Genomic DNA, 23,969 nt, shown 5'->3' with positions numbered 1-23,969 from the left:
GGTCACTGTTACTACTGAGGCCACTATGGAGGTCAGTGTTATTACTAGGGTCACTATGGGGGGGTCACTATTACTATTGGAACCACTATGGAGGTCACTGTTACTACCGAGGCCACTATGGAGGTCACTTATTAGTAGGGTCAATATGGGGGATCACTTTTTTTACTGGGGCCACTATGGGGGCCACTCTTACTACTGTGTCCACTATGGGGCCACTATTACTATACAGTCTTACAATTACAATTGGAAAGAGTGTGAAAATGAGTTTGACGCCCCTGGTTTACAGCACTCAACTTAGATCTGGTGTGGTCCGTCAAGTGTCACACAAAGCTGTGCATTCAGTCCGTAAATCGGGAGGGCTGAGGACACCCATTATATTGGCAGTTCATCCAGGTTGCACCAATCGGAGACATCTCTTCTCCAGGCCCCGCTTACAGTCACATCAGCAGGCTTTCTTAACATGCCCAACCTCTTGAATCTTTCAACACTGGGATTACTTTGCAAATAACCAGCCATTTTTGCCTCTGACTCTGCCAATTATACCCCATGCCCATACAGTAGCTCCTCCCAGGGGGCAAGCCTAGCAATTCCATTTTCTCCCGTTGAACGGTTGTCTTTCCCCAGTATGGTTACCAGTTATGTCTATTGCAGACAGGCCGCCGATTCCGCGGGAAAAGCAGGAGCTTAATAAGAAAAAACCCGTACTGCGCATGTCCAACGGCAAGCCGTGCGGACGATCCGCCGTACAGAAAAGAAGAAGAAAAAACAGGAACATGTGGAGGCTGGCTGGGCACAGGGTCAGATTCCGCTGTGGGCACCCGCATGTCGAATCCGACCCACCTATGTGCATGCGACCTAATGTCTGCAGATCATAAAAAAGGGAGTGCAGAAAGACATGACTGCATGATCAAGCTTGTTTGTAGTCTGTAACCATGGAGACACACAGGGCTACATAGGAGCTGTATACACAAACTTGTGTAAATTGTAGATTTCCTGTTTAAAGTTAGAACAAATAACTTAACTTTTACCTATGTTCTCTTACAGTGCTAAAAACCACAAATCCTTTATGTCTGCCTGCTAAGCAGCTGCTTCGTCTGATAAATAGGACCTGGCCCCGTGACTCCCAACCTTCAGTAACTCATGTAAGTGTGACTGACGTTTAACACTTTGAATTCCTAATGTGACAAGCAGAAATATTAACTTTTAAAAAGCCATAAATCTATTCCAGTGATCATGTATATAACCCACTGAATTCTTCTAATTGGTGACTAATTAGAATTTTTTTATTTTTTTTAATATTTAAAGGGGAAATACTTTCATATTTTTAAGTATTTTATGCCGTGAAAGCCATTTTATGCTTTTAAACTTTGATCTAAACTCGGACTGACTTCTACCAGAGATTCCAAATAAATGAACTGTCATTGCTGGATTCCTGCTCTTTTACAGGAAGGCTAAAAGGGCACATAACTCGCATAGTTCATCCTGCAATGATTGGATAAAAGGAGACTCTAGAACATAATTCACAGTGCATTAGTGCAGTATGTTAGGATTTGATGAATTTCCTCTTGTTGTCTCTACCCGATTCTTTTAATGCAATTAACACCATTTTAAAGGATAACTTGTCAGGGCTTAGAAAATAGTTGTCTAATACGCAGTAAGGGGCGCACTAATATGATGGTGGTAAATAATTGTTGTGCCTTTCGAGTGATACCAGGGGTAAAGGTCTAGTTACAATACTCAAGGAGCAGTATTTGTTTGAAATCAGGGAGCAGCATAAAAAAGTTTTACTTCCCAGTGCTGTGTCTGTGTAGGGGATGAGGGAGGTGCAAGTGAGAGCTGGAAGAAAGATCACAGCTTGGGTGGCTTATAACCAGCTAACGTCTTGGAGAGAGAGAATAACTGGGCTAGTCGTTGAAAGACAAATGATTGCTTGTTTGCACCAGCCAATAATTGATCGACCAGTGACTATTTTTTAGGTTAGCTGACTAGTGAAGGAACTATTTTGATGGCTGTGTTTACACGGAACAACCACCACTTACATTCGCTCTATTGAACAATTATTTAGATGATAGTTGCTCCATGTGAAGCCACCCCTTGGTAGTATCTGATAATGTCTTCTCCTTCCCTCTACAAGAGCCCTGTGTGGCGCAGAATTTTAAGGCAGCAGAAATGCAGTCCTAAGCTCTTACTCACGACCTGAAGGTTGCAGGTTCAGTCCCTAAATGGTTCAGGTAGCCAGCCCAAGGTTTACTCATCCTTCCAAGATTGGTAAAATGAGTACCCAGCTTGCTGGGGGGTAAAGATGACTGGGAAGGCAATGGCAAACTACCCTGCAAAAACAGTCTGCCAAGAAAACATCACAATGTGATGTCACCCTAGGAGTCAGTCATGACTCAGTGCTTGCACTAGGGGACTCTACCTTTACCTACAGCTGTCCAGTGACCCAAGAGGGTGATATGTCGACTTTTCTTTACCTTTTCATCTTGTCACTCCTTTTACCAATCACAGAGGATACAAGTCTGTAGGAGATATTTTCTGCTGAGAAGATAAGCAGTTTCAGTTAATGAATCCCTACGCCTAATAAGGTCAGATGTCATCTCCGTGACTCAGATGTTTACTGGAATCCAGTTTGCAGATTTTGGTCTCCTAAGTTGTGGTGATTTTGTGAAAATATGTGAGTGTGTCCCAATCTTTGATTAGATTAGACTTTTAGCCCCAAATGTGACGTTTTATGCATTTAAAGGGAAGCTGTTATCAACGATAAGAACCATAAACTAAATTATAGTGCTTGGAGTTTAGATGATGGGAGTCCGGGGAGCCATTTTTGATACTTATCTGGTCCCCCGGCAAAGTCAATGTTTGCACAGCCAGCGTGACTCTTTTTAGAAGGCTGCGTATGCGTACTCCCATTCATCTCTATGGGATAGGGGTCAGAAACGCTCTTTTCTCCTTAGGGAGAGCAACTATATACTATCTCTATGGGATTACGCGCATTTAGCCTTCTGAAAAGAGTCATGGTGGTGTGCCTGGAACAGGCAATTGGGTGAGTATGAAAAGAGGCTCCCCGGACTCCACAATACCTAAACCATAATCACCATAACTTAATTTATGGAGCTTTTCGTTGATGATAGGTTCCCTTTAAAAAAAAAACAAAAAAACATTATGATGTGGAGTCACATTTTTACAATGTCTACTTTCAGAAAATATTGGGTGTTCCATTATACTTTTTTCCAATTTTGCAATTCAGGTTTTTCATATATCAAAAGTGTAAAAATCCTCTGCAGATCTTGGGTTGTTCCTGTGTTGTTCCTCTGTTATTCCTCCTGGATATGTATAAATAAAATGTGCATCACGGTCCCTCCTGTCAATGTGGCGCGTCCATACATACTGTGACACTGCATCAGAATGCTTAGGGACACACCCTATTGACAAGATTAGTAGATTGTTCTAGGGAAATTCTACCTGCCTTAAGGCCCATTTAGACACAATGATTCTCGCTCAAAATTCGCTCAAAGCCGTCTTTCGAGTGATAACCGTTGCGTCTAAATGCATGGACATCATGCAGTTTTCATTCCTTGCTCAATTCTAGTTTTCTAGAATTGAGCGATGAACTCTTATCAGCGGTGATGGCTGTTATCACAGTCGGCAGTGCTGAAAAGCTTCTTTCAGCGCTAATAGTTCACAGTGGGACACGAGCTGTAATCGCGGAGAACAATGCAGCTGTTTGCTTATGCAAAACAGTTGTATTGTTCACCAAGGGATAGCGGGGATGTCCCGCTCCGCCTGCATAGCTCTTTAAGGCTGGTTTAGACGGGACGAATGTTGGGCAAAGTTGCCCAACACTTGTCCCCGCATGGGAGCTAGTATTGTTAGGTCTCAGCAGGAAGGCAGCAGGAGATTTCTCTCCTCATGCTCCCCTGACCCCTCTTCATTGACTTAACATAGCGGTCGTTCAGTACTGAATGGCTGCTATTTACACTGAACGATCATCATTTATGCTGCATAAACGATGAACGATCAGCTCCTCCTTGTTCAGTACTGACCAGCCGCTGTGTTATCTCAATAGAGAGTGGTGGGGGAGCGAGAAGAGAGAAATCTCCTGCTGCCCCCCCGCTGAGACCTAATGTTACTAGCTCCTGTGCAGGTACATGGGGGCTAGTATGTGCGGGGACGAGTGTCGGGCATCGTTTGCCTGACACACTCGTCCTGTCTAAACCAGCCTTTAGTAGCTACTTAGCTACTATAGATCATGCAAAAATGATCACTCAAAACTGTCACTTAAAGTGTCGTTTGAGCGATTTTTGAGCAATTATCTATTAGTGTAAATGTTACAGACAGGGAAATGTTATGCTTTTCTTTCCTTACATGATCATCCTTAAAGGGGTTGTCCCGCGCCGAAACGGGTTTTGTTTTTTTTTTAACCCCCCCCCCCCCCCCCCCCCGTTCGGCGCGAGACAACCCCGATGCAGGGGTTAAAAAAACAACCCGCACAGCGCTTACCTGAATCCCGGCGGTCCGGCGTCTTCATACTTACCCGCTGAAGATGGCCGCCGGGATCCTCTGTCTCCGTGGACCGCAGGGCTTCTGTGCGGTCCGTTGCCGATTCCAGCCTCCTGATTGGCTGGAATCGGCACGTGACGGGGCGGAGCAACACGGAGCCGGCATTCTACACGAGCGGCCCCATAGAAGACTGCAGAAGACCCGGACTGCGCAAGCGCGGCTAATTTGGCCATCGGAGGGCGAAAATTAGTCGGCTCCATGGGAACGAGGACGCCAGCAACGGAGCAGGTAAGTATAAAACTTTTTATAACTTCTGTATGGCTCATAATTAATGCACAATGTACATTACAAAGTGCATTAATATGGCCATACAGAAGTGTATAGACCCACTTGCTGCCGCGGGACAACCCCTTTAAGGGTGGGTTCACATGGGCAAGAAAATAGATTTTTGCCCGAAGCACTAATCAGTAAAAAAAGCCCTTTAGGAAACCAATGATTTTCGATGGTTTCCTTCTCATCATCGATATTTTCACTCATGCAATGTTGAGAGATAAAAAAATCGCGGCATGCTCTGTCTTTGGATATACACCCACTGGTGATATTTTCTATCTTGCACTGCGAGAGCAAGTGAAAACACTCGCATCGCAGCGCAAGAATGACGCCGGAATAGGACCGGGATATCGCCAGTCTTTTCAATGGGGCCAGCGGCAGCAGCGCTAGCTCCATTGAAAAGATATGGAGAATACCGCGGACTTCTGCCACAGCTGTCACAGCTGTGACAGCTGTGCCAGAAGTGCAGCACGCTATCCCATTGCTGGCGGGACAGGGCGAGGCTAAGTTCTGGGAATTAGCTCCACCCCCATCCCACCTCCCCTCATTGCATATAGTGCAGAGGGGCGGAGAGTTGGCGGAGAGCACTGCTCCTGGCTCTTCCAGCCTCCTCCCCCTGCAGAGAGTCCAGCGTGATATACGGTCATCTGAATAAGCCCTAAGGCTGCTTCCACACGGGCTACAAAAGTCCAAGATTTTGTAGTAATGCAACAGTGCTGCAAAACGCATGTATGTGAAGCCCATGCTTTCCTTCACATTAGCTATGTTTTGTCTGATGCTATGTTGCTAGAAAAAAAAATTGCGACATTCTCACTACAGCCGCGGTTTGCGATGTTTTGTAGCACATGTTTCCCTATGGAGCCTCCTTGTTTATCACATCACTTAGCACGTTCTTGCGATTTTCGTGCTATGAGATACATTTTTAATATTAGAAGCTTCTATTAACTTTCTCATGATAAAATCAAGAAAATCACGGGTAGCAGCGACGCGATGCGAGATTCTCTAACAAAATAATTTTACATCATTTTCAGGATTTTCCGAGCATGTTGTAAAATAATTGAAATCAAAAAACCGAAAGAGTAATTCCCCTGCCTAGGTCAAAGTTCAATTTTTTTTAAACAACATAAAATAAGACTGACTTTTTAAGAGTCAAATTTTATGTCTAAAAATCATTTTGTTCATTGTTTTCTTTAAAAATTCCAAAAATATACTAAAAGATTTTTTTCCCAACTTTATTTCAAAACCAGTTCTTTATGTTGTACAAAAGGCCCTTTTCCCCCTCCGCCTTCACCACATGTGGTTTTAATCTACACTTTGTTTACACAGTGTTTTTTCCCTTTTGACCTGAATACATGTTGTTGCTATTAAAAGTTTTACCATATTTGTATTTATGTTCCCATGTAACTGACGTGGTGGGTAAGAGGCAAAACTTGTTTCACAGCAGCCCCGCAACCCCATTTAATACCACCTCATTTTCTCCAGGGTACCTACCTGCATTAGTCCTGTTCAGTACTGAACATTTCGGTTTAGCAGTTGTCGTTCTGAAGGGGAATTTTTTTTCTGTTTTTCTTTTCTTTTTTTGTTCATGTTTATGAGTACAACCCAACACGCAACAAAGCATGACAAACTTCGAGTCCTGTCAAACATATTACATTCCCCAAAGCAATACTGAAGATAATTGTAGACGAGGGAGTATTTCCAAAAAAAGCCCATGATTGTAATCTATTTGGCACGGCGGCGGCGGCCCAACGTCATAGAAATGATGGACTGATGTTTTTTTCTTATTAGATTTTTTGCTTTTCTCACCAGTCAAGACTTTATCTGCATTGTACATTAAATAAATAGACAATTGTGTGAGAAACAGAGCGCCAAAGATGACAGCCAATTAATATCTTAGTGTAATTTAATGACATTAGGTGATGCAAGGTACGTGACACTCAGATAAAACAGACAGAGGCCTCCGGCACACCAGCATATTTGGCGCTGTGTACTGTCCGTGTTACATTAGCACATGACCCCATTATAGCCTATGGGGTTATGCAGATTGATAGTTTTTTCACACAGACTGATGGTCCATGTGAAAAAACTGATCACATGTCCTATTCCTGTCCGTAACACGTGCGCGAACTGCTGTGTTACCCCGAAAATAAGACCCTGTGTTATATTAATTTTTACCCCAAAAGGAGCTCTAGGTCTTATTTTCGAGATGTGGTTTATTTTACTTACCTAGCACCCATGGTCTGGGTCCCTACCGCTGGTCTCCGAGGTTCCGTAACTCTGCTGCACGTCCTGCACACAGCTGCCAACAGAACATCACTTCCTGGTCGCAGGATTCGTAAATCCGACCTCCAGGAAGCGTTGGCTCTGATTGGTTCAGCGAGTGCCACACTCAGCCAATCAATGCAGCGCTTGCTGAACAGATGCGACGGCTGTGATTGGTTCAGCAAGTGGTGCTCTCAGCCATCGCATTGGTTCAGCGAGCGCAGCATTGATTGGCTGAGAGCAGCACTCGCTGAACCAATCAGAGCCATCGCTTCCTGGAGGCGGTATTTATGAACCCTGTAACCAGGAAGTGATCTTCTGTCGGCGGCTGAGGAGTGCAGGAAGTGTGGCAGAGCTATGGAACTTCAATGAGCCGTGGGAGGGATCTAGAGCGTGTCTGCTAGGTAAGGTAATTTATTCCTTTTTTATCTAGTCTAGCTAGGGCTTATTTTCAGAGTGGGGCTTATATGTCAAACCTTGCAAAAAACAGCCATATGTCAGGGTAGGGCTTATTTTTGAGGTAGGTTTTATTTTTAGGGAACCACGGCAAGACATGCTAATTCATGTCCATGCACTCTGTCCATGTAAATTAGACAGCATACGGGAAGGTGTTTATATTCTGTCCAATATGAGTTGCTCCCGAACCTCTTGGGCGCAACATACACACAAGTGTGCCCCCAGGCAAGGGCCAAGGTTCTTCTCGCATAAAGAATTTGTCAAGACTGGGAATCTTAGAGGGAATGTCCCATGTATTTAATGATAGTTGCATTCATTAAATGTAATTCGTGGTTTTTTAAAGGTTGTAACTAGAGATGAGCGAGTATACTCGCTAAGGCACATTACTCGAGCGAGTAGTGCCTTAGCCGAGTATCTCTCCGCTCGTCTCTAAAGATTTGGGGGCAGGCGGGGGCAGGGAGCGGCAGGGGAGAGCGGGGAGGAACGGAGGGGAGATCTCTCTCTCCCTCTCTCCCCCCCGCTCCCCGCCACAACTCACCTGTCACCGGCGCCGGCCCCCGAATCTTTAGAGACGAGTGGGGAGATACTTGGCTATGGCACTACTCGCTCGAGTAATGTGCCTTAGCGAGTATACCCGCTCATCTCTGGTTGTAACGGTTTCTTTTATACATTTCCATCTGGTATAGACAGTGCAGCAGAGTGTGTGCTTCATGGTAGTGAAAATTAAGAGTTAATGGACACATATGTGTTAGTAGACTAACACAGCATCAAAAGGCTTCCAAAGACATTAGAGAATAGTCGACCGAACCCACCAAAACCAGCTAACTATTCGACGTGTATGGGGCCTCCCGGCTCTCTTCGACTGATAATGTCAGAAGAAAGAAAGGATTGGGCATATTGAATTTTAGCTCTGCCTGCACAAAAAGTACAGTAATACGTGCAACTGAATCTCATCAACCTTGTTCATGCGTAAATACGTTGCGCTGAGGTGAGCATTTTTGAGCATACGCTCATGTGAAGCTACCTTAAGTCATGAAGAACAACCCTTCCCTTATTTAGGGAGAGGGGGGCAGAGGCAGAGAAGGACTACCGTTACTTGGGGAAGAGGTCAGGGGCACAGAGATATCACCATTACTTGGCGAGGGGCACAGAGGGACCACTGTCGCTTGGGAAGGGCACAGAGAGATCACTATTACTTTAGGCCACAGAGGTATCACTAGCACGTTGTGGGGCACTATCATTTGTTCCCATACAGTTTGAACTTCCGGGCAGCACATCCTCTGTTATACAGGGAGATATCCTGCTGATGAGGAAGAATTTTTTGTGTACAAATAAACGTTCTTTTGCTCATTTATCGACTGATCATGGACATCGACACACAGGCTGATGATTGGGAAGGACGAATGAATCATCAGCCCATGTAAAAGGGCCTTACATTTCCTGCACTTGACATAACCATGCATTGCGTCGGTAGACCATGGATCACAATGGGAACTGTGTAATACCTTATTTTCCCTATGGTGGTGCTATAGGGGCATTGAACACAGATTTCCAGCAGGACACCCAATGGGACTGCCCAATAAAACTTGAGTTGAAACTGATAATAAGATGAAAAATACCGTAAACGTTCTGAAAGGGTTATGGTAATGACATTCTTAAAATTGTACAGTGAAAACTCCTAATCCAACATCTAAGGATCCAGCATTGGTTTTGCACATTCACTATTCTGTCTACCTTTTCACTTTCATCTAGTGAACTTTATACGACTAATGTATTAGTCATTATTTCTGTCGCCCTGACAGAGGATGCACCCGGTGAGGCTCTCTCATGTCATCCAGTTTCCTCATATCAATCACACAGACACAGGAGCCAACTTCATAGGAAGTAAAATGAGTTATTTATATCAAGAAGGAAACCAGATTACCCAAAGGAAACTCACACCAACATGAATACAAGCAAACTACATGTAGATGTTGCCCTGATCATACTAAAATGCATGATCCATGTGCTGCAAGCCTTCATGTATTCTTCATACATAGCATCAGGGGTTTTGATGCTTAAAGCAACCTTCCAGTTTTAGGTCAAAATTCTGTCCCAGGATCGGAGAGTATATATTACTTGCAGTTGTTCTTTTCTCCACCAGATCTGGGTCCCATCTTCAGCCATGCACGATGGCTGATGCAATTTTCAGACTACCTAATCCTCAAGGTGCATTGGTAGTGCTAGACTACCAATGAACTACACTTGCTCTATGATTGGCCAGGGTGGCTCATGTGATCAGTGCTGACCAGTCAATGAGCAGTGCACAGTGTGAATTAGGTATTGACCAAATTGCAGCTGCCATTTTGAATGCCCGAAAACAGGACCCATGACTAGAGGGTCAACAGTGAAGCACAACTGCAAGTTGTATACTGCCCTACTTCTCCAATCCTGGGACAGAATGTTGTCCTGAGATTAGCTGGTTACTTTAAAGGGGTTTTCACAGACAAAAAAAGACTGGTGATACATATTAAGGTGCTGGGGATTCAACCACCCGGACTCCCAGGATCAACAAGAATGCTGGTCCACAAATCCTCCTATTGAATGTATCACAGAAAGGGAAATATAAAAACCAACAATCACTGGAAACGGCCTTATACTTACTGACACAGGAAGGCAAAGATGTACCCCACCTCAACATGCAGGCAGCCACACTGCCAAATGAGGGAGCCAGTTACACCTGTGGAGGACACCGATCAGACAGCCGCTCACACAACCTCCTATATAGAGGCGGGTGGCTGCTTGGTGTATACTCCTTCACGGAGTAGATACAAAGTGTCAGACCATTCAGATTAATGTAGTGCCCCTATTGAATGGAGTGGAGAAGTACATATATGACCACTGCTCTATTTACTTCTATGGGCTGGACAGAGTAATGCTCAGCTTTGCAGACAGTGAAAAGAGTGGTGGTCACAAATTCACACTGCCGCTCCATTCACTAGGGAAATTTGGGGATCCTTGGGATCCAAACGGTCAATTCCCTAGTGATCATACATGTATCACTATTGTTTAAAGGGGAAGTCAAAAGTTTTCAACTTATGCCCTATACAAAGGATAGGGTATAAGTATCTGATTGGTGGGGGTCCAACCACTGGGACCTCCACTGATTACCAGAACAGGTATTTCATACAATCCTGTATGAATATAGTGGTGGTCGAGCATATGCACTTCTACACTATTCACCTCTACTTGATCATTGGAGATAGCCAAGTACAACACTTAGCAATCACCCATAGTCACGTACAGTGGAGTAGAGCAGGACCAGACGTGCGTAACCACCTTTCACTTAAAACCGGATTCCTGTTCTCTTGATCTGTGGAGGTGCTAGTAGTTGAACCCCCATCAATCAGACACTTATCCCCTAAACTCAGCGTAAAGGCTAAGTTAAAAATTTAATACACCCCTTTAAATCAATGGCAGGTTTACAATGAAAGTTAAAACTTCAAAAATGTTCAAAAAAGGTGGGGGACATTAGTATTTGGTGAGAGGCGCAGATGGAAGAAGCACACACCTCCCTGGAAAGTTGTTGGCTGGTTGTTGAAGGTCAACGATTACCTGTTTACTTTACAGGGTACAAGGCTGCATGGATCACCCATTTGCGTTAAGAATGGGCTGGTGGGGAACCTCAACCGGGTTCTTACCTTTGTCGGTCTCACTGCTCAGCTTCGGCAGCATACCAGCTGGTGGGTACGGTGGTTGGGCCACTGGTGCTGAGGAGACTTGAGGAGGCATCCATTCATGTTCATTCTGGCCGTACAACCAGGAAAAATTCCAGCTACATGCCACGGCATACTGCCCCTCTGGAGAGGAGTAATTGTCGGATCTAAGTTGGATTGTGCAATATAACAGCTTTTTTTAGTCAACACAGTTCAGCAGAACTCACAAATCTTGGCTCTTACAGGTGGCTTGAGGGAATCCTGGACAGTTGACCTGAAGCTTCTCTTGATCTCTCTTCAATATCTCAGTTATGAAGTCTGGTTTACATTTGTAGCCCGTGGCAGCAGCGTCTGCTGTTTTCTGCTGTCTTCTACATGCTCCTCTCAACACTTAAAACATGGTCAACATTAACAATAAGAACACCAAGGGGTATGAGGCATATCTAAAGGCTCATGGGCCCAGGTGCAAAAGTTTATCTTGGTACCCCCCAACTTCTCTTAACCCCTTAACACAGAGGTGTAACTTGAAGCTTCTGGGCCTCCAACTATAATGCTTTATTCATAGTACTGGGCTCTCTATATGGAGAAGAGAGGCTTTATGGGCCCATAAGGCTTCTGGGCCCGGGTGCAACTGCGTCCCCTATAGTTACGCCAGTGGGTATCACCCCTCTACATCTACAGCAGATGATAATTAATAATCAACCAGCCGCAATTTTTAGGTGACTAAGCGACTAGTGAACAAATTCTTGTTCATCACCCGGTTGGCGGCCATGTTTGCATGGAACAACACTCACTTACATTCGCTCTATCGAGCAACTATTCGGTCAGTCATTGTTCCTTGTAAAGCCACCCTTCTTCTGAAACCATTACTCCCTTTTTCTTTTCCCAATATTTTAATTTTGAAATGAAAGTTTGTCCTAAATAATTGCAATCAAGAAACCTTTTTTAATGAGGTTCTCAGTGTGGATCTATAATAACATAGAAAAGACAACAATGATGTGGAGGTCAGGATATCCTTTCAGTAAACATCCCCTATGGACCTAGTAAATAGGAAATTACTCCAGCAGCACAAGAAGCTTTCACTGAAATATCAACTACTCAATGAACAACTTTTTGTTTAGTTTCAAGCAAAACTTTGTACTAAGTGTTCCGGTCGGGCTGGCTAAATTAGAGGGACAATGACTTCTAAGATGTACTGGGAAGATATCATCCTTTGTGTTGAGTAGATGACTTATACATGGCACTTAGCAGTTACAATGTGGATTTCAATATGCAATGGATCATGTAGGGTGGTCATAGGCAGAGCTTGGGGGTCGTGGGGGTGCGGAGGGGAGCAGATCATCTCCTTCTGTCCCAAATAACATATCCTGGCATATTAGGGGCCAATTTTTATCTAGTGCTTGGCCCTTTACTCTATGAACACCATTGATGGTAGGATTCCGGGATGCAATGCCACACTTATTCTTACAATGGGCTCCTTCATACAATGAAAGCATTCCTTGAACTTTTTAGTACTGTATCCTATAACACAAGTCACAGATTTTACAGAGGTAACAGCGCAGTAAAAACTAGGCCATGGAGCTTTCAGGCCAGACACGGGGAATCTATTAAGTGTACGCCTGAGTCCTGATCTCTATCTGTTCCTGTATAACATGACTATTTAACACTGACATTAGAACATTCTGTTTCTGACAATCCCTACAGGGGGCAGCGAAAAACAACAAAAACATAAAAGTTCTTATTAATCTCGGCTTATCTTATGAAAACATCGTACTGCATCCCAATGCTCAGTAGTTGTTCTAATATAGAGAAGTATCTGCTCTCAAAGCACAAGTCTTCTGGAGGCTTTTCAGATTCTTCAGCTGTCTGAGTTAAAGGAACACCAAACCTTGAAAAAAAATGATTAAAAAAAGAATAAGAACAGAAAGCAAAATCTTGCCCAGTTGTCCGCCTGCAGGGCCGTCTGAATGCTCAAGGAACAAACAGTCTTGGAGAAATCTGATAAAGAAATAGTGACTTTTGATTTTCTCCATGTTGCAGCTGGTAAGCTGGAAGAGTGGGGCTTGAGAAAAGAGGTGTGGCTTGTTTTTGATTGGAGGTAAGATCAGTAGTGGTGGGAGGTTGCACTCAACCAAACCCAAACAGTCGAGGTGGGGGGGGGGGGGGGGGGCGGGGGATAAACTCAACGCCTCCAGGACAATATAGAAAGAATTATTGGAAGACTTTTTATTATGTGTTACTCTTTGTATTGCAATTTAAAACCAAATGCTGCCAATATAGAGGAGAGGATCGTAGGGTCTTTCTAAATAGCTGGAGCATTCATTAGTGCATAGAGTTTGTGTCCAATATCAGTTTGAAAGTGAAACTCTACATTCATTCTATATATACCATATTTTGATTGACTTTTTATTTTTATTAACTTTTTCCCATTATTTTTCTATGGTCCAGTGTAGTGTTGCTAATTGGAAACAAGCAGGCTAAAGGGGACGTATTATCTAGTTTTTTACTAATTAAAACCAGATAGTGAAATAAATATGACATTTTTTTATTCTATTGTCTGTACAGGACTAGGTGAATATCAATATCCAAGAGGTCTGCAGTCACATAAATATCTAATATATGTCCATTTAAAACTTTTAAAAACTTTTGCCTAGGCTAAGGAAACTCTACACCAACTCACTACTGCTCCTCTGTAGGGACATAATGTATGTATGCTCCGAGCTCCCGTTTTATTTTCCTCGCTCTACTCATTCGCTTTCTTTACTTTTACCTGTATCTGGGGAAGTTAGATAAAACCATTTTTGTCATCATTATGGTTCTCTCACATAGTGCTGGCATTAGGTTAGATGATACCCTGTGCAGAACACTTTTTGCCACCACCACCCCTTATCGATCATAAGAAAAAAGTATATGTATTGCACTGATAAACAGACTGCCTATGTTCTGCTTGTACAGGAAGTAGCAGGAGATCAACATGCCTATACCAGAACAGCTCAGGGAATAAATCTTATGCCAGAACCAAGCTCATAGCATAAATACAGTAGCAGAACTAAGCAATTGTGTTGTGGGGCACCAATAGGCTGACAGCCGTGCCTTGAAATCAGTTATGTAGCTCCCGAAAATGCTGCCTCATGGAGGAGGAAGATCATCTGGCCAGTAGACCAAAGGGAATGAGGGGGAAAAAGAGGTGATCGCCCACAACCTACTCTCCCTGGGGCTCTCCCTACAAGGTGGTGGCCGGGGCCAGTCAGTCTTAGTTAAAGTTCACATTCAGCAGTCCAAGAAACTGTGTTACAACTGCCTTGGCCAATGATGTACATAGAGCATGGTGGTTCCATAGCAAAAATAAAAATTAGACGCCTTTCACCAGCAGCTTGACACTATCACACTCCTACCTACCTGTGACAGGAGGTTTGGTGTCTCCATCATTACATTATCACCTCCTAATTCAACATTGCAGCATCTATGGAGACCCCATCCCCAATGGAGGACCAGCTTATAGTATCCAGTATAAGATCTGCTGGTATGAGACACAAAAGAAAAATCTGGTATAAATCTAAGGCGAAACACGGTCCTTTTTGTGCATTTTCTTTGGTATTTGCTTCCACTGTGTTAGTATTACTCCATTTGTAATCCATTTAAATTAAGATGATATCTCCACCCATTCATTGTTGTACTAAACCACTAATGTGGAAATGCAACGGATCAAAGAGGACCACACACAAACAGTATCCAAGAAGCTTACTGCGCTGCCTCTGTGCCCGTGAAACCTAATATTGTTAATGGCATGTGGCGGAGTAAGACACATAAATAACAGGTAGTCGCCGGGCGCCATTGTTTAGAAGTGAGGTTATATTCTCAGAATAAAGAACAAATATACAAAGTATATACAAGTCACAAAACTCAGGTTTAACTTTAAACTTCTGGGCCTCAATGCAAAGTCTGGATCAGGGCCCCCACCTACCAGGTGCCTTTTATAATACTGGTGTATTCTTTTAAGGGTTTCTTCCAAATTTTCTTGGCAAATAAGCCTGCTGACCATTAGATTTGGTGCGATGGGACAAAGTTTCAGTAATGACGTAGAGCATTAAAAAGTGTGATCAAAAGTCATAATACCCATTCATTACAGTATCAGAAAAATTCCCTAAGAGCGCCGATGTACAGGAAAACAAAGAGATCTTGGTCCCCGTGTTCTTGGGATCATCAGCGGTCCCAAAGGTTGGAGCTCAATGGATCATAATATTATGGCACACCCTAGAGCGAGGGTGGACTGGAAAAAAAATACAAAGTGGTCCCATGTTGTAAGTGGGCTCAAACCAGCCGTAAGTCACTTAACTCTCTAGATGCCACAGTCAATAGAAACTATGGCACCTAGGTGATTAGATAGAGTCAGGGGCTCCCTCTACTCCCATTGGCCCCCCACAAATGCAACCAGAGGCCGAGGAAAGACTACTAGGAAAGCCCCAGCTGTACGACTATTAGGACGAGCCTTCAGCACAAGCTAATGGATTGCTTTGCTGTTTTAAATGCACATAGAATAATTGTTTGCTATAGCAAACATACCAAAGATCACATTGTGACTAGTGATGAGCAAGCATACTCGCTAAGGGCAATTGCTCTAGCGAGCATTGCCCTTAGCGAGTACCTGTCCGCTCGAGAGAAAAGGTTCGAGTGCTGGCGGCGGGCAGGGAGCTGCGGGGGAGAGCGGGGAGGAACGGAGGGGAGATCTCTCTCTCCCTCTCTCCCCCCCCCCCCCCGCTCCCCCTGCTCACTGCCGCAACTCACCTGTCACCCGCGCCGGCACCCGAACCTTTTCTCTTGAGCGGGCAGGTACTCGCTAAGGGCAATGCTCGCTCGAGCAATTGCCCTTAGCGAGTATGCTCGCTTATCACTAATTTTGACGTCTCTGGTGGGTCTAAATAGATCAATATTAGCAAAGTTTATTCAAATACATTTACACAGTTTAAAAAAAAAACTACTTTTTTTCGATTTTGTAGAAGTGAAGAAAAATTAACCCCAAGCACAGTATCACTGTAATCATCAAGGCCCGTATAATTACCCCCATACTGTCACTGTAGAACTCCCACTATACCGAGACCAACATTACCAATAGTACCACTGTGTAAGGCGCAAATAATACTGCCACACCAGTAGTAATGCCACCTGAGGTCACCCACATAGTAATTGCACCCCCCTTGTTGTGCTTTCTGTAGGCCCCACATGGTGTCACTTTTCATGCCCCACACACAGTAAAAGTGTCCACACTCAATACTAAAGCTCTCCTTATGCCCAACTCAGTAATAATGCCCCAAGTAGACCCCGACTCAGTAATAATGCCCCAAATAGGCCCCCACTCACTAATAATTCCTATCACAGGTCCCCACTCCATAATAATGCTCCATATACTATATACATATAACTATATATATAGGTTCCTATGCAGTAATAATGCCCCATATAAGCTCCACTCAGTAATAATGCTTCCCACAGACCTGCATTATGATAATGCCCCATATAGGCCTCTACTCAGTAATAATGCCCATATAGGCCCCTCATAGTCTCCAGCCCTTCACTCGATAACAATGACCTTTATATATAGTCAATTTAAAAAAAAAACTTCTATTCATGTGTGTCACTCCTCCCGTTCAGTGCCCCTCAAGTCTGCACCCGGCGCCTCACTGTTCAACCTCTGATAGAGTGATCATGTGATTACTTCAGCCAGTTCCAATCACGTGTTTGTCACATGATCATTTTTGCCCAAAATTCAGTAGTATCCAAACTCACTGAGCGGGAGGAGCAACACAGATGAGTATAACCTTTTTTTAATCTTAATTTTAGACATTTCACGAAACACGTTCTTAAAAAATGTCTTCCCCGTCACCGACTCCAGGATCCGATTGGCCTACAGGGAATTTTCCCAGTGGGTTGAATGGCCAACCTGGCCCTGTCTTAGGGATAAACAATTATATGATAGAAATACTCCTTTATGGTTATGCTCACATCCACATTAGTGGCTCACTTGCAGATTCGATGCATGGCAAGCTGTTTTCCCAATCAAATGATGACAACCGTGGCAGAACCCCTCAGGTCCCATCAGAGGCGTAACTTGAAGCTCCCGGCCCCCCATGCAAAACCTGTAACAGGGCCCCCAACTATAATGCTTTATTCATAGTACTGGGCTCCCTATATGGAGAAAAGAGGCCTTATGGGCCCCCTAAGGCTCCTGGGCCCGGGTGCAACCGCATCCCCTGCATCCTCTATAGTTACGCCCCTGGGTCCCATTATAAGTCACTAGGTTCCAATGTTGGTTGCTACTGTCGGTCATGCAACAGGTCTGGCACTGTATCGTAGCTTTGCTCTATGATGAGAACCTTTGTTGGATGTGACCTGGATAGCCTTTAAGACTCTGGATATAAAGAAGAAGAATCTTTCCATTCACTAAGGGCTAATGCCCATGGCCGGATTTCCGCCGCGTGTAATGCGACGGAAATCTGCGACGTTACACCGCAGCTTTTAGGCTCTATTGAACCTAATAGCTGAATGTTCTCATCGTGAAATTCCACAGTGTGAAATAAACCGTGACATGTCCTATTCGCCGCGGGAATACGCGCGTCCGGCTTCCATTGTAGTCAATGGAAGCTGGCCATCACACTATACTTCCGCTGTCAGTACAGAGGAAGTATCGCGTGAATACGTGACCCCGCCCACAGATGGCTGTGTCAAGCGCTGTACTGCACATGCGCATCGGCGCGTCAGGCAGGATGCGCGCAGGAGGGGAGTATGGGGTTCTTGGGGGGGGCGCCGTGATGGACTCCGCTGTGATATTCCGCAGGCAGAGTCTGTCACATGAGTCCTAAGGGTTACCACCCACTTGCGTATTTTTAGCGCTGCAATATCGCTGCGATTTTTGTGCGATGCGTTTTTAACATTAGAAAGTCCCATTGACAACTGCGTTAAAAAAAAACGCAAGTGGGTGGAAGCCCTAACGAAGAGCAGAGGTGTTGAAAAGGGTGAGGAATCAAAACTAAGTATACTACCATGTTTCCCCGAAAATAAGACAGTGTCTTATATTAATTTTTGTTCAAAAAGGTTTAACTTTTTTACATGTATAGCTGCCTGGACACTGTTTAAATTGACTGCTAGAAGGACTTAATTTTGGAGTAGGGCTTATATTTCAAGCATCCTCAAAAAGCCTGAAAAATCATTTTGCATCCTCAGAAATTCTGGAAAATCATGCTATGTCATATTTTCAGGGAAACAGTGTAGAAAGAAACAATGGTCCAGAGTCCTCATATAAGAGTAAAATCCAGGATATTTTTTAAGGCTTGCAGCAATAAAATCCATAGACAATAGGCAGATTCCTCTTACACATATCAGGATAGTTTATGGTTCTTAGTCACAGCACACCGCATTTGGTGCTATGTCTAAGAACCATAAACTGGTCTGAAACGTGTAAGAGTAATCTGCCTATTGTTTCTAGAGTTTATTGCCGCAGGCCTTAAATGGATTGTGCAGAATTAGAAAAACATGGCTGCTATCTTCCAAAAGCACCACACCGGTCCTTGGTTGTGTCTGGTATTGCAGCCCAGCTCCATTGAAGTTAATAGGAATGAGCTGTAATACCACACACAACCTGTAGACTGGTGTAGCACTAATTTTGCTAGAAAGCGGTCATGTTTTTTTAATCATGCACAACCCCTTTAGTAAATATTGGCCTTTTACTCTCATATGAGGACCCTGGACCATTGTTTCAGCGTAGGGGGGAGCGGGAAGATGTAAGTAGGGAGTGATTACCCTTCTTGGGTCTGCTGGGCTGGATGATCTTCTTCCTCCATGTGGCAGTGTCTTTTAGAGCTATAGGAATCATCCTCCTCCTTGCTCTGTTTCATCGTGCTGTCAGCCCATCTGCACCTCTGCAACAAAACTGCTTAGTTCTCCTACTGTATTGATGTTATGAGCTTGTTTCTGGTATTGTAACTGTAAATTGAAGTTGGTTTGTGCTGTATTTATGCTAGGTATTTGCTTCTGATTTTGTATTTATGTTCTGAGCTTGGTTCTGGTGCTGTATTTATGTCATGAGCTTGGTTCTGGTGCTTTATTTATGCACTCTACTTGGTTCTTGTGCCGTATGTATTCACTGAGCTGTTTTAGTGTGGGTATACTGCTATCTTGCTGCATTCTGCACAAGCAGAAAGCAGACAGAATGCATTAACAGTGCAAAACATATACAGTTTTTTTTCTGACAAGGGGGCCGCACAGAATGCCAACGAACCTAAGGCCAGTACTGGGTGTGAGCTCTATACTGCCATGTGTCCTAAGATGTGAAAAGGTCAACTGTAAGTTCTTTCGTTCTACAAAAGTAAGTTCTTTAGTTCTACAAAAGTATGCCATTGTTACAAGGGTTAACATAAAACTGGAAAACCCCTTTAAGAAAAATGTTTTTGTTTTTTTTACCCCCTTACGAAAGCCTTGAGCACAGCTACAGAATGACCAAGGAGACTAAATTGTTAATGAAGAAGAGAGAAGATATTTTAGGGTCAGAGATAATGTTGCAGTTCATGCTATCAGCCGTAACCCCCAGTTTGGGTATTTCCTGTTTTGTTGTCCATAACTTTGTACAAGCATCGGCTCAAGTTTCAGATACTTTACTTTTCCAGATGATGTGAAGTAAAATCATTCTATTTTCTTCCTAAAATTGCTGTGGAGCTCCAGCACAGCCTCAGGAAAAATGACTACTAGAAGCCATTGTTTTTGGATTTTTTTTAACCGGGCAGGAAAAACATATTAGGGTATGCCCTCCTAGCTCAATATAAGAAAATAAGTATCAGTACATTCTTGGTAGATATGTAGCAAATTGTTCATGTGACCCCTTTTGTGTGGCCACAAGAGTAATTGTATATAAGGGCAAGCCAGTAACTGTGTGCCAGTCACAGAAGCCCGCTACAGATCTCCCCATTAGACTGCAAGCCATTGATGGACTGTCAATACATCCAACCACAGAAGCCCCCATAAGAGAGCTACAGAGCTTCCCATAATCCTCCCAGTCAAACTGCCATAGAAGTCCTGATAGCGTAGTCTAGTCAGACACAAAAGACCCATAAAACTCCCAACTACAGAAGAGCCTAGTGGCAAACATGTAACCAAAACAATGTGCCTACTACAGATGCCTCCATATCACTGCCAACAACAGAAGCCCTACAACACAGCCAGCTACAGATGTAGTCATAATATTGGTAACTGCAGGTGTACTCATAGTACTACTGGCCACAAATGAGCCCTCAATATTCCCAAGTGTGCCCTCAATACTGCTAGCAACAGATATACCCTATAATAGTCAGCCATAAAAGCCCCCATAACATTGCCAGCCACAGATGTTCCATCAATACTACTAGCAAGAGATGTCCCAGAAGCGATATACCGGCCGTAGCAGCCTCTATAAGTGCCAGCCAAAGATATCTCCATAACACTGTCAGCCACTGATGCCCTCATAACAGTGCCAGCCACATAGACCTCCACAACACCGCCAGCTACAGAAGTCTCCATAATACTGCCAAGGTCAGATCTTCCCATAGCCATGATGACCACAGATGGTTCCTAAACAGTACCAGTATCAGTTGTCTCTAATGTTTCCACTCGCGGAAAGGACCTGGGGGCTTAAATTTCATCATTCTGGTGTCTTCACGTTTCACTTTGTAGACAGCAGAGTTAGATTATATACAAAAGAGGATATTAAAGGCGATCCTTAAAGTAGAGCCTTGGGTGCTATGCTAGACTAGCTTTGTGTTGCTCCATCTAATTCAGGACTTTTCTTATCCGCTGACACATCAAAGCTACCAAACAAGAGGAGGCGCCTTTATGATGGACACCTAAAGAAGAGATTAGGAGAATATTAGATAGTCAGTTCAGACTGCTTGGTCATGGCACTATCGTCCAACATTAATATAGCACAGTTTTTCCCAACCAGCAGATCAGGAGCTCCCCAACTGTTGGTGTGGTACCCCAGGGTTGGGTACTACGGCACCTATGTGGTTAGTTTATGGTTAAATGTGGGTATGACTTTAAGTGTTATGACTTTAAAAGTTATGTTTTGCACTCATATTCTGCTTTTCTATTCACCACTGTGCCCTATTTACTGACAGGTCCCCCATTCTCATTGGGTCTTCTATCACCTAGTAACAGTTTGGGGAAGTGGTTAGTCAGGTAGCAGGAAGAGGGAGAGAGTCTGTGATAGGAGGATAAGCCCTCCAGACAGGTTGGCTGGAAGGAGACAGCTAAAAGGGGAGAGGGGGTGGAGTCTAGTCAGTCTGAGCCTGAGAGTGAGAAAGAAGGAACAAGCTAGGTAGGAGGATCAGAGAAGCCAGTGCAGTGGGAAGTGTGAGTACTAACAACAAACTTGTATTGCGAATAAGGACAGCAAAAATATTCAAAGAGAAGATTTATGTGTGTAGGAAGAGATATAGTGGTGAGAATAATTAACAATCAGAATTAAAAAAGGAGATCTAAACTGAGTAAAGAAGGATGAAAAGAAAGAGAGCAAAACAACAAGATAAAGCATAAAGTACAGAAAAAGGTTCAAGTATTTATCTCATTGAAGTGTAAGAACATGATCCCTGCATGTAACTGTAATTTCCACCATAAAGAAAAGCAATGCAAATGCAATGGAATGCCTTTAATGAAGAACTCTTCCAAAAATAAAACTGTTATACTGTTTTCCCTGTTAGTTCTGTCTCTTGGAGTCCCTGCCCACGATCGAACCATTTGCACTGAGGTACCACACTACACTCCAGGAAGAAAGCATGATTTCCTTTCTCCTTAAGAAAGGAAGCGCTGCAGAATAAGTTGGCGCTATATAAATAAAGATTATTATTTTTATTTCCCTTTTTTTTATTTTTACCATTTTACTATTATTTTGTCCGGAACAGGCTTTGACCTGTATATGGACTGGTATCATGACAAAACCAGTTACCACCAAATCCTGCCCAACTGTTGGGTAGACACCAACTCGCCAAAACTAAAATTAAAATTTTTTTACAGTCCTCAGGTTGCCAGACGTCCGTGAGGGGCACAGCGGAGCCATTGCCCCATGCCATTACTGCCATCTCACCCCTCCATGGTCGTGCCTGCCACATTGGCAACCCCAGATCTTTTTCTGCCCTAGTGGATCATAGCATTATTAGCGGTTGATAGCATAGTCAAAACCATATCATTAGGATAAAGTGGCTTATGATATACAAAGCGTCCACTGATATAGAGTAATACCTGGAGTATGCTGAGGACAAGAGATGGTGTCTTGGTTGTCCATTAACTACATGTTGGAGTGAGTATGAGGAGATTAATATACAGTATAAGGCACAAAGATATGGTGCAGAGTGCTAAGGCAGTCGAAATGCAGTCCTAAGTTCTCGCTCACAACCTGAAGGTTGCAAGTTCAATCCCTGCATGGTTCAGGTAACTGTTTCAAGGTCAACTTATCCTTCCGAGGTCAGTAAAATGAATACCCAGCTTGCTGGGGAGTAATACGTTGGTGCTATACAAATACCAATATTTATTTTTTATTTATATGTATGTAGGAACCTATGTTCTACACAAAGTGAAGCTTCCTAGAACCCCAGGTTATGTTAGGAAGGTATGGGAGATACCACAATGTCTTTAGCAGTCTTGGTAGACTGAAGAGTTAAACAGCATGGGCCACTAGATTTTCTTGAGTGTGACTATAGCAGATTAAGATATTGGGGTTAGTTCAGTCACAAGAGTTTTTATGCTTTATCTCATAAAATCTTACCCATCGCATCTTAGCCTAAAAGGCTTGAGGAACGTCTCAGCTTTGGCATCATGTGCGCATGGGATTTCACGGAATGCGAAATGGTATATAAGAGGTTAATTGAGGAATGTTGTCCCAAAGTTCAGAGAGGCAGCCTCAAAAACCTCACAGGAAACTCTCTAGTTCTTGGTGCTGATCTGGCATTCAGCATCCGAAAGTTAAACTAAGCACTGACAGGACGGTTTAGCTAAACACAGAGCGGACACAAAGCCTTTCCCTTTTCTGGTAGTACTTTAATATGATCTCCAGAGTGGAGGAGACAAGCCTCGTCTTTGATGTTCTGCACACTGTGTGCCTGCTCAGTGATACCTAAGACTTTACATTAGAGCCGGTGGATTAGAAATCACAAAGCAAAAATCTACAACTGGTGAGTATATGGAGCATTTCAGGTTTGTGTTTTTCTCCTTAAAAATAGAAGAAAGGACGCCGAAGCCCCCGCAGGGAAGGGAGGCGTCCGTATCCAGACTCTGCACAATGCCGTCGTTTCGCCCTACTGATGAAAGTTATCATTTCTCCACCTCCATCTTGCACTCACTTTTTTATTTGTTGTCCATTAACTCCTTAAGGGTGTAGCCAATTTTGGTTTTAACTGCACAAAGTTTTTTCCCCCTTTCTTTTTTACTATAGCCATACGTTTGACGCAGCCGTGTAACCAGGGCCCTGTTTTTTGTTTTTTTTTGCAAAAACAGTTGTACATTTTTGTCACCTCTTTGTAATTTAACATTGATTGTATGCAGTATGCTATTTTTTACTGCGAGCAGAATACTTTAAACAGAGATTATGAATTTTTTAATGTTATTTTTTATAATATTTATTATTTATATATTATATTTTTATTTTTTAATTACATTATTGTTTTATTTTTTTTTATTTTTATTTTTTTTAAACAAATATTTTATTAATTT

General features: G+C 43.3%; 1 protein-coding gene across 5 annotated transcripts in view; it reads left to right on the top strand.

Moving 5' to 3' along the window:
* Window positions 1-23,969, top strand: part of CALD1 (caldesmon 1) — a 166,086-nt gene that overhangs the window by 54,136 nt on the left and 87,981 nt on the right. For 4 of the 5 annotated variants that reach the window (XM_066590517.1, XM_066590514.1, XM_066590512.1 and 1 more), the window contains exon 2: window positions 1,045-1,142. The gene's annotated coding sequence lies outside the window, so the exon portion shown is untranslated. Of the gene's footprint in view, window positions 1-1,044; window positions 1,143-23,262; window positions 23,432-23,969 lie in introns of those variants that run through there. The other variant, XM_066590513.1, reaches the window with a different exon arrangement.

This window comes from Eleutherodactylus coqui, chromosome 2 (genome assembly GCF_035609145.1).
Source record: "Eleutherodactylus coqui strain aEleCoq1 chromosome 2, aEleCoq1.hap1, whole genome shotgun sequence".
NCBI classification, from domain to species: domain Eukaryota; kingdom Metazoa; phylum Chordata; class Amphibia; order Anura; family Eleutherodactylidae; genus Eleutherodactylus; species Eleutherodactylus coqui.
This window is presented reverse-complemented; position numbering and strand designations above follow the sequence as displayed.